The sequence below is a fragment of the Tenrec ecaudatus genome, chromosome 12 (assembly GCF_050624435.1).
Source record: "Tenrec ecaudatus isolate mTenEca1 chromosome 12, mTenEca1.hap1, whole genome shotgun sequence".
In the NCBI taxonomy this organism is placed as follows: domain Eukaryota; kingdom Metazoa; phylum Chordata; class Mammalia; order Afrosoricida; family Tenrecidae; genus Tenrec; species Tenrec ecaudatus.
In genome coordinates, this window is record NC_134541.1 from 35,149,930 (window position 1) to 35,164,628 (window position 14,699).

Genomic DNA, 14,699 nt, shown 5'->3' on the forward strand with positions numbered 1-14,699 from the left:
ACCCCCTTGGTCAGGATTCTTCTATAAAATCTTGTATCGAGACATTAATAGGAGCTAGGCACCATCCAGTTGTATTCTCCTGGCAAAGGAGGTGGTGATCATTTATGGAAGCAATTAGACATACATTCCAGTTCCTCCTCCAATTCCAGACTCCCTTTTCTGCTGTTCCAGGCAAGCAGAGACCAGCTGTGGTCTCAGGGACGGTTGCTCATAAGCTTTTAAGACTCCAGCCACTGGGTTCTCATTGTTAGGTGCCATCGAGTCATCTCTGACCCATAGCGGCCCTACGCACAACAATGAAACACTGCGCTGACGTGCAGCACCCTCACCGTTGTTCCTATGCCTGGGCCCCTCGATTCAACCATGGAGTCAGTCCATCTCCTCGAGGGCCTTCCTCTTTCACTGCCCCTCCACTTTACCAAACATCATGTCCTTCCCCAGGGACTGGTCTCTCCTGACAGAATGTCCAAAGTACGTGAGACAAAGTCTTGCCATCCCTACCTCTAAGGAGCACTCTGGCCTTCCTTCTTCCAAGACAGATTGGTTTGTCCTTCTGGCCATCCAGGACACTTTTAGTATTCTTCTCCAGCACCACCGTTCAAATGCATCGATTCCCCTGTGGTCTTCCTTATTCATTGTCCAAGACACTAGGTAGACACCGTCTAAACTGGTTGAAGGAGCAAAGGCTTTAAAAAACAATACTATGTCCATTGACTGACTTGTCTCATAAGACCATGACTCTGAATCTTTAAACCAAGAAACCAAATGTTTGGGTGATTATAAACTATATCAATAGCCGCTCTTATGTTGTTGTCTATATATGTACACACAACACACATAAATAACCACCTTTGTTAGTTCAGCCTGTTGTAGGTATACAGTTTAGTGGCATTAATTACATTAATCACATTGTACACGGGCATTTATAGAGGTCTAAATAAAGGCATGCGCATATGCAAATATGTTTTATATGAGGATGGGGAAATAGATCTATGTGCATATATTTATAGGTTCAGTATTGAGGTAGCAGAAGGACATTGGTCCTCTACTCAAGTACTCCCTCAATGCAAGAATACTTTCTTCTATTGGCATTCTATGATGCTCACCTTCCCGACACAACTGCTGAAGACAAAGCAGATGATTAAGCAAATGTGGTGAAGAAAGCTGATGGTGCCTGGCTATCAAAATATATAGCGTCTGGGGTCTTAAAGACTTGAAGATACACAAGTGGCCATCTAGCTCAGAAGCAACAATGTCCACATGGAAGAAGCACACCAGCCTGTGTGATCACAAGGTGTCAAAGGGATCAGGTATAAGGCATCATCAGAACAAAAAATAACATCATAGTGAATGGAAGGGGGGAGTGCGGAGTGGAGACCCAAAGCCCATTTGTAGGCCACTGGACATCCCCTTACTGAAGGGTCTCGGGGAGGAGACAAGCCAGTCAGGGTGCGATATAGCGACGATGAAACATACAACTTTCCTCTAGTTCCTAAATGCTTCCTCCTCCCCCACTATCATGATGCCAATTCTACCTTACAAATCTGGCTAGACCAGAGGATGTACACTGGTACAGATAGGAACTGGAAATACAGGGAATCCAGGGTGGATGATCCCTTCAGGGCCAGCCGTGTGAGTAGCAATACTGGGAGGGTGGAGGGAGGGGGGTGCTGGAAAGGGAGAACCGATTACAAGGATCTACATGTGACCTCCTCCCTGGGGAACAGACAACAGAAAAGTGGGTGAAGAGAGACGTCGGACAGGGCAAGATATGACAACATAATTTATAAATTATCAAGGGTTCATGAGGGAGGGGGGAGCAGGGAGGGAGAAGTAAAAATGAGGAACTGATGTCAGGGACTTAGGTGGAGAGCAGATGTTTTGAGAATGATGAGGGCAATAAATGTACAAATGTTCTTTACACAATCGATGTATGTATGGATCATGATAAGAGTTGTATGAGCCCCTAATAAAACGATTTAGAACTTCACATTGTACAACTACAACTTAATGCCAGATTTCCTATCACCATAAATAGAAGCATATTGCTTCCTTATGCTTTCATTTGATTTCTTTTTTTTCTTTGATTTTTAAAAAATTTTATTGAGGGCTTGTACAACTCTTATCACAATCCATACATCCTCCATTGTGTCAAGCACATTTGTACATTTGTTGACATAATCATTCTCAATTTTATTTCTTTTTAAAGCTGTGTAATTATTCTGTTTTCATTTTTTAACATTCCAAGGTCTTTAGTAATCAAATGATAAGATGAACTTTCTGTACTTCCTGTTACCTTAGGAATCCAAGTTTAGTTAATAGTTTTTCAAACTGACAATAAAAGAGAGAAGGTTGCCTTTTAGAAAACAACTCTTCATAATAGAAACTTAAAATATACTTTTAAAGTTCTGTCATATTTATTTATATATAAAACTCTTATACATATTTTAGTCTTTGAAGTATTATTTTTCAGAGTTTCTTTTTTAGAGCTTTAGCATCGAAGTTGTCAATTCTCCCTTGACCATTCTGTTAGTATCCCATAGGTTTTATATACTGTTTTCATGATTGATATTTTCTTAAAAAAAATCTGCAGTTTGAATTGTTTCCTCATTGATGATTTCTACATGACCTCGTTTTTATATTCTATGTTCAAATTATTTAGAGGTTTTCTAGTTGGTTTGTGCCCGGTTACCCCTTAGATTTCTAAGCGTTGGTCGAGAGTCAGTTAAAAAGAGAAATTGTCTGATGAGGGCAATGAATGTACAAATGTTCTTTACACAATTGATGTATGTATGGATTGTGAAAAGAGTTGTATGAGCCCTTAATAAAATGATTTAAAAAATAAAAAGAGAGATTGTCAATGAGATGGGTCGTCAGAACAGCCACAACAATGGGCTCAAACATGCCGGTCCTCATGAAAATGGCACAGGATGGGCAACACGTTCCATTAGATCTAAATCACCAAGACTCAGAGTTGATCCGCTGGCAACAAGAACAATAAGAACGTTAATATAGCTCAGAGTAAAGATGGTATGTTTTTCAAATGTACATGCAAGTCTTTTTTATGTCAGAAAAAACTTCAAGGTGTGTAAGCACTCGTGTTATCCTTTTCCAAATTACTCCACCATCCTTAAGATCAACTCACTGTCCCTATCTCTAAAAAGCATTTGTATTTCATTGCTGTCTTCTTCTCAAGGATTCCAGTCACACATCACTTAACACTCCTTTGCCTATCTTCTTAGCTATTTTTCCCTTCCTTTAATTTTCTTGATGTGCTAGCTTTCTGAAAGCACCAGAAGACAAAAGTCACGACCTAAAGGTGCCTCTCTTATTTACAGCGAGGTAAGCAGGAATAGCTATACTCACTTTCCAAAAGACTTTCTCCCATTAGATATGTTTATTTGTGTATCACTTTACTTCAGGTGTCTCTTTTCCATAAGGTTATGGCCTCCTGAAGGGCTTCTATTGCATCTCTTTTGTTTTCTTTTTTAAAAATCATTTTATTGGGGCTCATACAACTCTTATCACAATTCATACATACATCAATTGTGCAAAGCACCCTTACACATTCGTTGCCCTCATCGTTCTCAAAATTCGCCTTCCGCTTGGGTTCCTGGGATCAGCTCATTTTCCATTTTCCCTCCCCCTCCCTTTGCGCTCCCCCCTCCCTCTTTTGTTTTCTGATGGATACTTAAACCCTGGCATAGTACTTGACACATAGTAACAAACAAACAAGCAAACAAATGACAGCAGCTATCAAGTAGATTCCCACTCATGGCTCCTCCCAGCATGTCAGAGTGGCACTGTGCTCCATCCAGTTTTTAATGGCTGAATCTCCTTAGTTCCCTTGGCCATTGACTATTTGCACTGCCTAGGAAGTTTGCAAATAGTATAGTCACCTAATAGATGTTGGTTGCATGAACAAACCGATACATGAATAGGTGCTTTATTGGAGATTCATGGGACTAGGGACTTTGCAATGTCACCTTGTAACAACCTTCTCTCTCTTATGGGAGTGCAAACAATAGACTGTTAATACAAGGATGGTGCTGCTGGGACTATGGGTCCCTTTCCAGAAGATAAGCTGCATATTTATGGCAAAGGAGGCAAGCATGGAGCATATGCAAGGTCTCCACTATAAACCTTGTATATTCGGTCAGGCTGGTTTGCTTTCTGCATTGGCTTTTTTTTTTTCTCCCTGAATAACTTTGCATTTTGGTGGAAGTTTACAGAGCAAATTAAGTTCCTTTTTGACAACTTCTCCACAGTTGTTCAGTGACATTGGCCTAGTAAGTCTGAATTTTTAAAGACTTTGAGTTCTGTTCCATGTTTCTCTCCCAGTCTGTACAGGTCTGCCTATTGTAGTCCAGACCCAAATAGTTAGTATTGGTAGCTGGACCCCATTGAGTCAACTCTTGAGCCTTCATGACCTTGCACATAACGGTCTGGAATAAGAACGATGATATGAGATGTGCGGCTGATTGCCTCCATAAGCAACTGCCTCCTTTGCCCGGAGTCTGGCAACCATGACAGCATTTTGATAAAAGATTCTATCGAGGAATCCTGATCAACATGGGTGGGTAGGAAAGCAGGACAATATTTCAGATTCCCATGGGATCCAGACATTCTGGAGCCATTGAGGCTAGCTGAATTCCTGGAACTATTGGACCCAAGAAATCCTTAAATAAAAAATATTCCCCCCAATTGTCTTAAAACCAGGCAATAGCGTGCCGAGTAAAATAGTTGGCCTAGAGCATTATGTTATTTGGATTTAAGGCTCAACCTAAACCAGTATGACCTCATCTCAAGGCTTTTGTATTCGTTACATCTACAAAGACCCTTATTCCACACAAAAATCACATCCTGATGGTACAGATGAATGTATCTTTGAGGGTCACAGTTCAACCCACTATGAAATTTCATGGAAAAAATTTCATGATCTTTTAATTCCATTTTCCACTAACTTTTTGAAGGCCCTTCATACTGTATTTCTGTGTGTGTGTGTGTGTGTGTGTGTGTGTGTGTAATCCTATGCATGCATTTGGGGAGGTAACTGTAGCAAAGCATTGGTCATTTAATATTCCTTACAGGTAAAGGTCAGTGACATTGATTATGCGTATCATATTGTTTCACCATCACCATTATGCATTTCCAAATTATTCCATCATTCTTAAGGGAAGCTAAGCAATGAGTCCCCCTCCCTCACCCCACTCCCCACATTGTAACCACTAGTAAATTTTGTTCTTTATTCTAGATATTCATATAAGCAGAATCATATAATATCTGTCCTTTTGGGGTAGAAGAGTCGGGCAGAGGGGTATTGCTTAGTGAGGTAATTTGTTTAGATTTATAGTGATGGGAAAATTATATTCATTAAGGGTAGGGATGCATAGCCCATTATTGTAAGTGCTGGCAATACACCTGCCCCAAACATCAGAATTACAGCCCTGAGTGTAGGGGAAGAGAGGGGGTGGGAAGGGGGAAGGGGGAGCTGATAGCAATGATGACTATATAACCCCACTCGAGGGGAGTGAGCAACAGAATTGTATGTGAATGGATATATTCCGTGGTGTAAGATAAATAAACAAATAAACAGAAAGTAAATAAAGGTTCCTGGGGGGTACGGTGGGGAGGGAGTGGATAAAGGGGAGGTGATACCAAGGAGTTCAAGAAAGAAAATTTTTGAAACTCATTGTGGTAGCAATTGTACAATACTCCTTGATGTGATTGAACAATGGAATGTTATGCTGTCTGTAAGTGCTCCCAATAAAATGATTTTTTAAATTAAAATTGTAATTCCTGCCCTCCCCACTGTGTGAAAAGTTGTACACCTGTAAGAATTTGGATTGGCAAAAGTTCTGTGAACATATATATATATGTATATAATGATTTTTTTAAAAAAAGAATAGCTGCTGAGACTGTGCTGAGACTGTTTATGAACAATCAAATACCTTACCGGGTTTGGTTCCTTAGTTTGGAGGTTTTGAGTCACGGTTTCATGGGACATCCACTTAACTGGCCTAAGATCATGTTAGTATTTTTGTTTTATCTTTCAGTTCTTAAAATCTTAGCTTAACTAGTAAAAACAGTGTCTTCAAACTCCATATTGCATTATGTATCAAGACTTCATTGTTCCTATTCCATTGTGTATGTACAAGGATAAGTACAAAGGCATTACTATAAAATCGTAGAAATACTTATTAAACAAAAACATCAAAGCTTTTGTTTCTCATCATATCTCCCATCTAGGTCTGTACGCTGCTGAAGATGATGTCTCCATCTCTCCCCAACGCTGCCCTAACGACTTCCGTGCCCATCAATGGACACATCTCAGCGGCAGTCTTGGGATCCTTGAGGACTCAGATCACCTTCCTTTGCCGTGTTCTTTGAGTTTGGGGATACAGAAAGAGGCTTGAAGGGGACAGTTCGGGTTGTGGGGTAATAGGGCAAGGTTGCTCAACAAGACTGCGATAAGCCAGCCCTTGCTCCCCTGGATGAAGGAGCAGGGATGTTGTCATGGAAAAGAAGCTCCTTGGTACAGCGGTCCGGGCTTTTGCGCACTGCTACCGTTTTCCATTTCCTTAAAATAGCCTCATACTAAGTCCCATGGTTATCCTGTGCCCTTTGAGGAAATCTATTGAGATAACTCCTTTGGAATCCCACACACCAGTTACATAACCTTCTGATCTGACTTCTCTGCCTTGAGTTTAACTGGCTCAGCAGATCCTCTCTGAAGCCACTGGGTTGTTTGCAACACACTCTGATGTACTGGTAAATCTAAGACCTGTCCAGGTTAAAATTCATTACATAATCTTCATTAGCTTTAATCATGCTTAAAAGATTGGCTGAAAGAGTAACTCTTATACGCCAGATCGTTTTCAAGCAACGTTTCATTTTAAGTACACACAATGTTTTGGAAGTACTTAATGGCACTAGGAGAAGTGCCTTACTGAGAGAGCTTATCAAGTTAGCTACTGTTTGCCAAGACAAGTTTGAATACATTTTGTTTGAACTAAATCTATGCGCATAGGAACTGGAACCCTAGTACCAATATTTTTACTTACCCTCATACGTTAAGCTCAAAAACAGGCAAAACCAAACTATGGTGATATAATCAGAATACTGGTTTCTTTTCTGGGGAAGTATATTAATAAGGAGGATGAGTGACCTTTTTGGAGGGATAGAAATGTTCTATGTCTTAATCTGCGTGCTGCTTACACAGGGACTTATTTGAATGCAGCCAGACGTCCCCACAGAACAAAGGGAAAGGTACCAAGGTTGTACCCTTTTATCATACTTATTCCATCTCTATGCTGAGCAAGTAATCTAAGCAGCTGGGCCATCTGAAGAACACGATATTAAGCGCTTCCCCTCGTCAGACCAGCAGAATAATAAGTGGCAGGTCCTTGTCCTCCGCCACCCCCAGATGGATGGAAACTCCTTCCCAAACCAACAGCACTACCTCCTATGGGGCCAAAAGAATGGTCTCCAGGACAAAGCACTCTGACCCCAGCCAACTGGGCCAGCAAGAACTGCTTCTAGATCCGGTGCTCTGAACCCAGGTAACTCAGAAGTCAGCAGGAACTTCATCTAGCGCCAGTGTCCCACCCCCTCCTGCCCCACCAAAGCATGAGTTCTGTAGCTAGCAGAAGGTGCCACCCAGTACCAGTTCCCCGACACCCCACACCCAGTCTTCTCCTTTCGTTGTTTTCCCGTTTCTTTCCTGTGTCTTGTGTCTTTAGTCATTCTTCCTCTACTCTATTCTATTTGTCCTTTTTTCCTCTCTTTTCTTTTATTCCTTCCCTATTTTGTTTTTCCTTAATTTCTCTTTACTATTCTCTTCCCCTCGATATTGCTTATTTTATTTTTTCTTCTTTTAAAAAAATCATTTTATTGGGGGCTCATACAACTCTTATCACAATCCATACAAACATCCATTGTGTCAAGCACATTTGTACATTTGTCGCCATCATCATTCTCAAAAGCTTTGCTTTCTGCTTGAGCCCTTGGTTTCAGCTCCTCATTTTTCTCCTCCCTCCCCACTCCTTCTCCCTCATGATCCCTTGATAATTTATAAATTATTATTATTTTGTCATGTCTTACACTGTACAATGTCTCCCTTTACCCATTTTTCTATTGTCCGTCCCCCAGGGAAGAGGTTATATGTAGATCCTTGTAATTAGTTCCCCCTTTCCCTCCACCCTCCCGGGATCGCCACTCTCAGCACTGGTCCTGAGGAGTCATCTCCTCTTTTTACTTTACTCTTGTTTTCACTTGCCTTGTCTTCCTTTTTCACCCCATTCGTCTTTTCAATTATTAAATTATTTTTTCTTGCCATTCTTTACCGCTTTCCCCCTGCTGCTTTTAAATTTGATTTTAATACTTTAAAATTTTCCTTTGGAGACTTTAAAATAATTTCTCCTGTAATTTTCTCCGTGTACCACATGACAGAAGACAGCAACTGTGCCCACATGGCCCAGCCTCTTCCATTCCTCTTGCACCTACAAGTACTGAAAGGGCCACTATCCACTGCTGCACCGTCAGATCATCTATCGATAGCTAAAAACCCTAGCCAAAATTACCTCAGCTGAAGGAACCCCAAACAGGATAGACCACAAAAGAAAATCATTATGACATATAATTAAAATGTTCTAAAGACAAGGACAGCGTTCTAAGAGCAACCTGAGAAAAATAAAGAGTTACTGAAAAGGGGAACCAATAAAACTAACCTTTGATTTCTCAGCAGAAATTGTGCAGGCAAGAAAGCAATGAGGTGACTATATAAAATTCTGAGAGAAAAAGAATTGTCAACCAAGATTGGAAATAGGGAGCCAGAGATATAGGCTTGTAGCAAAAATAATTACAATGTAAATAGAGGGACTAGTGTTGTTATAGAACTTTCTAATGGAGAGAAAATCAAGTAGATATCAAGAAAGAGTAGATAGTTCTAAACTTGAGGATGAATCAATAAGATTGTAACCTTTAAGAAAAGCAAAAAAAAAAAGAGAGAGAGAAAAGCAATAAAGCAATAAGCCTCATCAGAATAATAAAGAGGAAAATCATAAAGATTTAGTAACCCTAAAACACCAGCCAGGAAGAAACAACACCCACCAACAAATGAGTGATCTGAGGGCAGTTACTAGCAATAAACAAACACATCAAAAAAGAAGAAAGAATCCAAATTAATACCTTAACCCAACATCCCCAGCCATGGAAGAAGGAGTAGCAACAGAAACATAGAGCCACCAGAGGAAAATGAATATAAAGATTAAGACAGCAATACATGAAACAGAAAATCTGTTAACGAAATCAACAAACCACTTGCAAATCTAACAAAGGAAAAGAAGATGCATGTTTCTGGGATCCGTTCACCATATTTATTCAGACTGTACACTGAGCCCCAAATTGACAAGACTGGACCAAATGAAGAAGAACATGGCATCAGAATTACAGGAAGCTTTATTAATAACCTGTGATATGCAAATGACAACTTTGCTTGCAGAAAGCCAGGAGTTCCAGGACTCCAGCTGTCATTACAGAGTACAACTTAATGTAAAGAAGTCGTAATTTATCACAACTGGGCCAGTAGATAACATCATAATAAGTGGAGGCAAGATAGAAGTTGTCACATACTTCATTTCATTTGGCTCCACACTCAATGCTCATGAAAGCAGTGGTCCAAACATCAAAAGAAGCTTTGCACTGGGCAAATGTCCCACACAAGACCTCTTAAAGCGGTGAAGAACAAGGAGGCCGCTTTGAAGCCTGTAAGTTGCATCTGACCCAAGCCTTGATATTTTATTTTAGTTATTATTTTACATGAATGTAACATCAAAATTGTATTGTTTTGTTAATAAACCATGATGAAGCTTAGAACTGGATCAATTGATCCTTTCTCTTCTTTTCTCTTCTCAGTTCAAAATGCTTGTATCTCTGAATAGCCAGTGCTCTCTTAGCTCTGCAATTGGGCCCAACACATTCAAGTCTCAACACGATCTTCTTTGTAGTTTTAGCTTCTGGAAAATTGGCTCAGTCTGCCCACCATCGCCACCCTGCTTCCTGTCACGCCCTCACTTTCCCTGGGCATGCAGGGAATCTTTGCCTTCCTGGTACCGGGTCACTGTATGGGGTTGGGGCTTGCCATACTTCTCACAGGAAGTCCAGTGGGCTTAAGGAACGGTCACCGGGCCTAGGAGTGGGCTACCACACAAAAAGCCAGGCCTTGGTATTTTATTGCCTCATATGCATGTATGTGAAAGTTGGACAGTGTATAAGGAAGCGGGCAGAAAAATCGACACTTTTGAATTATGGTGTTGGTGAAGATTCTTGAGAAATACTGCAGATCTGTCTTGGGAGAAGTACAGTCAGCATGCTCCTTAGAAGTGAAGATGGTCAGACTTTGCCTCACATATTTTGGACATGTTATTCGGACTCACAGCATCCCTGTGCACAACAGAACAAAACCGCCCAGTCCTGCACCATCCTCGCCATTGTTGCTGTTGGAGCCATGGCTGCAGCCACTGTGTCAGTCCATTTCATCAAGAGCCTTCCTGTTTTTTGCTGCCCCTCCCCTTTACGAAGCATGGCGTCCTTCTCCGGGGACCGGTCTCTCCTGACAGCATGTATAAAGTCCGTGAAGTCTTGCCATCCTTGCCTCTAGGGAACGTTCTGGTTGTCCGTCTTCCAAGACAGATCTATTTGTTCTTTTGGCAGTCTGTGGTTCAATATTCAATATTCTTCATTCCCACCATCGTTCAAATGCATTGATTTTTCTTCAGTCTTCCTTATTTAATGTCCAACTTTCACATACAAATGAGTCCGTTGAAAACCATGATTTGGATCAGGCATACCATATGGTCTGGAAATCCCTATACTTGGTATGTATCCTGGAGAAACAGGAGCATATCAATAGATGTGCTCACACCCATGTTCATCACGGCATACTATTCACAGTTGCCAAAAAAAAAATGGAAACCACCCCAACTGCCCATCTGTGGAAGACTGAATAAATAAACTCTGGTACATCGCACAATGGGGTCTACACAGTGTTCAAGAATAGCCTCGAGTCCTTGTAACGCCTCCCAACATGGAGGAACCAGGCCATTTTCCTGAGGGAAATTAGCCAAGGACGAATACTGTATGAACCCACTATTCTAAAAAGTCAATATGTTTTCACCTGAAAAATATTCTCTGATGGTTGCCAGGGGTAGAAGGAAAGGGAAGTGGGCACAAAGTCTCATGTTAGACAAGTGTTAACCTGAGTGAAGGGGAGAGCAGTCCAAAATGAGAGGAAGGCGAGGGGAAAATGATGGAGCCTCAGGGGAAGACCTTGCGAGGTTTGCAAGAGTTAAGGGGGAAAACACCCCAAAACAAAACAAAACAAAAAAACGTTAAGGGCAACAGGGGCAAATGGTGTTAAAAACACATTCCTGAGATGGTGGGGATCTATGAGTAGGTGCTAGAATAGATCTAGCATCCAGCATTACACAGGTTGAATAGGTAGGAGGGAGAGAGTAGGAGTGTTCCCACGAATATATATATATAGGTTTAACAGGATATTTATACATGTATTTATTTTCACTGCAAATATATCCATGAATGCATATGGAATGTATATGAATGCATATGTATCCATGGAGCACGCAGGGGACAAAGACATAACCAAGCACCTTGAGGAACGAGACCCTGGGCTCGAGGGATCCGGACCTGCGCACCGGGACACCGGAGCACACCGGCGCACACCGGCGCCTGGGCATCACAGTTCGCAAGGCAATGTTCTTCATCCCAACTTGGTGATTAGTGACTGCAAAGCTCATGAACAGCCATCTAAGACGCAGCTGTCTGTCTCTCTCCCGCCAGAGGACAGAAGAGGGCCCAAAATAAAAACACACATGGAAACAAAGAATGCAGTGGACTAATGGGCAAGTGAGCATCAGGCTTCACAACTGAGAAAATGGTGTGGGAGCAGCCTCTCATTGCCTCCAGCTCCCCGGGGTGATTGCTGCAAAGCAAGGATCAGACGTGCAGCCCCACCCCATCCTTCTTAAGCCGCTTCTGATACCAGCCATCCATGGCACTCTGCTTTCCCCATGGGCCACTTTTCTGCCAGGTCCTATAATTCATTGCAGTAGCCACATAGATCTCATGGACAATGCAATTATGGGTTTATTGGGGGAAAGTTAACAGGTTCCAATTCATGTGACGAATTCTCAGGATGCAGTTGTTCAGTCAGGATGGTTTCTTCTCTGCTGTGCCCATAATTAAGCCTCCCTGAGCCTCAGACTCTGGACCTGGCACCTTCCTGGTTCAGGCAATATTACAGAGCTCTTTTAGGACTGCCAGTAAATTCCCAAGACCATGCCATTCCACTGTAAGCACTCAGCAAACCCAGCTCACTCAATGAAGTGCCCAGAGGCACCCTACTCCACAAGTTAGCCCCCCTCCTCCATCTGAAAAACTCAGTTCTACTTGTTCTGTGGCTGGAAAGTCCACCGCTCTGTCTCATATTTGGGCTCCTGGTTCTCTGTTGCTGCTCCTCTGGCATCAAAGCTGTCTTCTGCATTCAGTGTTTGGGGATCTTGGGGTCCACAGCACCCCCACTCCACTCCTGGCTCCCCCTCCCCACTATACTCAGCAGGATGGCGATCATATTGAACCTTAATAATCACTTAGCACTGAATCATACAATTCCGTCAGTATCTTCCCCCTCCTTACCCAGATCTATGGGGGGAAAGTCATTTGGTAGGAGTAACAAATGCTCTGGCTAAAAGAGCCATATGAAACAATTCACTGCACAACCACCATCCTGAGACCAGAAGAACTAGATTGTGCCTGGCTGCTACTACCAAGTGCAAAGGATCACATTCGAATGTGTTGGGTAGAATGGAAGAAAAACGTGGGTCAGAACTCATCAAAACCATAAGACCAGACTGACTGGAACTCCCAAGGCCCTTTAGGTCTGGAACTGAACTCAGCTCTGTGTCAGGATAATCAACCATCTAAAGTTAAAAAGGCAGCATTTGCCCGGAGAAAAAGTCCAGCAGGTTAGAAAAGAAGGAGGAATGGAGACAGGAATTCTGGGAAGGAAGTGGGATAAGTGATGGCATCTTGAGAGCATCGCAATGGATGAGTTGAGTCAGGAAGTGTATGAATTGTTGAACGTTAAACTAGGATCTATCCTGTAAACCTTCACCGAATTTATGATAAAATGTTTTCCCCAAAAATGGAGTATGGCAAAGCTCCAGCGCATGTATTTTAGACATGCTATCAGGAGAGACCGGTCTGCAGAGAAGGCTGGGCGTCTTGCTTGGTGAAGTAGAGGGGCAGCGAAAAAGAGCCTCAGTGACATGGATTGTCACACAGTGGCTGCAGCACTGTGCGCAAGGATAACGATGTGCAGGACCAGGCCGTACTTTATCACATGTACAGAGGGTTGATGGAGGATTAGGAAATAACTAGAAATAACTAAGTCACTGGCACTTATCCCTGGGTAGTGGCATTGTGAGCATGGATTTCGTTTTTTTCTCCATCAACTTACCCCCCCACATTAATTGTATAAGGATTTTTTTTCTTTTGAAAAAGAAAAGAGTGTAAAGAAAAGCCATTTTAAAATATTTCAAATGAACTTGTGAAGGTCAGGATTTTGTTTTGTTTTAAGTCTTGGGAGAGTTCCCTGACGGGACTCTGACATGACAGCATGTCCTTTTCCTGAGCCCTTTGGAACTATCTTTGTACCAGACCTCTGTTCTCTGGGGGGAAATGTGAGCTGGCGACTGCTGAGTCATCAAGCGGGGACCACAGCCCTCTTTGGTACTTTGGTCACTTGCTGGAGAGGAACGCTGGGGCTGGAGGTCCCCAAAGCCCTTACTTAGGGGGTGGTCCAAGGCTATGAGTGTATCAAGCTCTGGACTCAGTCTCCCATGAATACACGGACAATTCTGCTTATGAAACTGGATAAAATGTAATAAAGGATAAAATCATAAAAATGCTCTGAGAGGGGCAAAAGATGCCTTTTTATTGCCCTTTTTAAAAAACTTTTCACGGGGAGGGAGGGGGAAAAAAGAGGACCTGATGCAAAGGGCTTAAGTGGAGAGCAAATGCTTTGAGAATGATTGGGGCAGGGAATGTATGGATGTGCTTTATACAATTGATGTATGTATATCTATGGACTGTGATAAGAGTTGTATGAGCCCCTAATAAAATGTTAAAAAACAAAAACTTTTCAGTTTGGAATCGTTTCAGGCTCTCAAACCTAACCGTTGCAAACATAAAACAAATGTTTCATCTCACATCAGCACAGCACATCTATTAAAACCAGAAAATCAGCACTGATACATTGAATATTTCTGTTGCCCACTGATGTCCTTGTTCTGTTCCAGCGCCCCACATTGCATTTAGCTTGGCTGGTTTTGATCGGAAACAGTCCCTCAGCCTTTCCTGTCTTTCATGACCTTGACATTATTGAAGAGTTAGTCTGTAGGCCGGTGCTGTCCAAGAAAACTTGTTTTAGACTGTCCAATAGAAGTTGCTGAGATGATGCAAACGCCCTGTATCTGACCCGTCACTGACTACATGGAAATAGCATCGGAGATGTGGCTGTGGGGCTAAGGAACTGAATTTCAAACCGTACTTCTTTTTCATTACAATAGCTAAATGTAACTAGGGGTTACTACACGGGGAGCCGCCAAGGGGCAGCACAG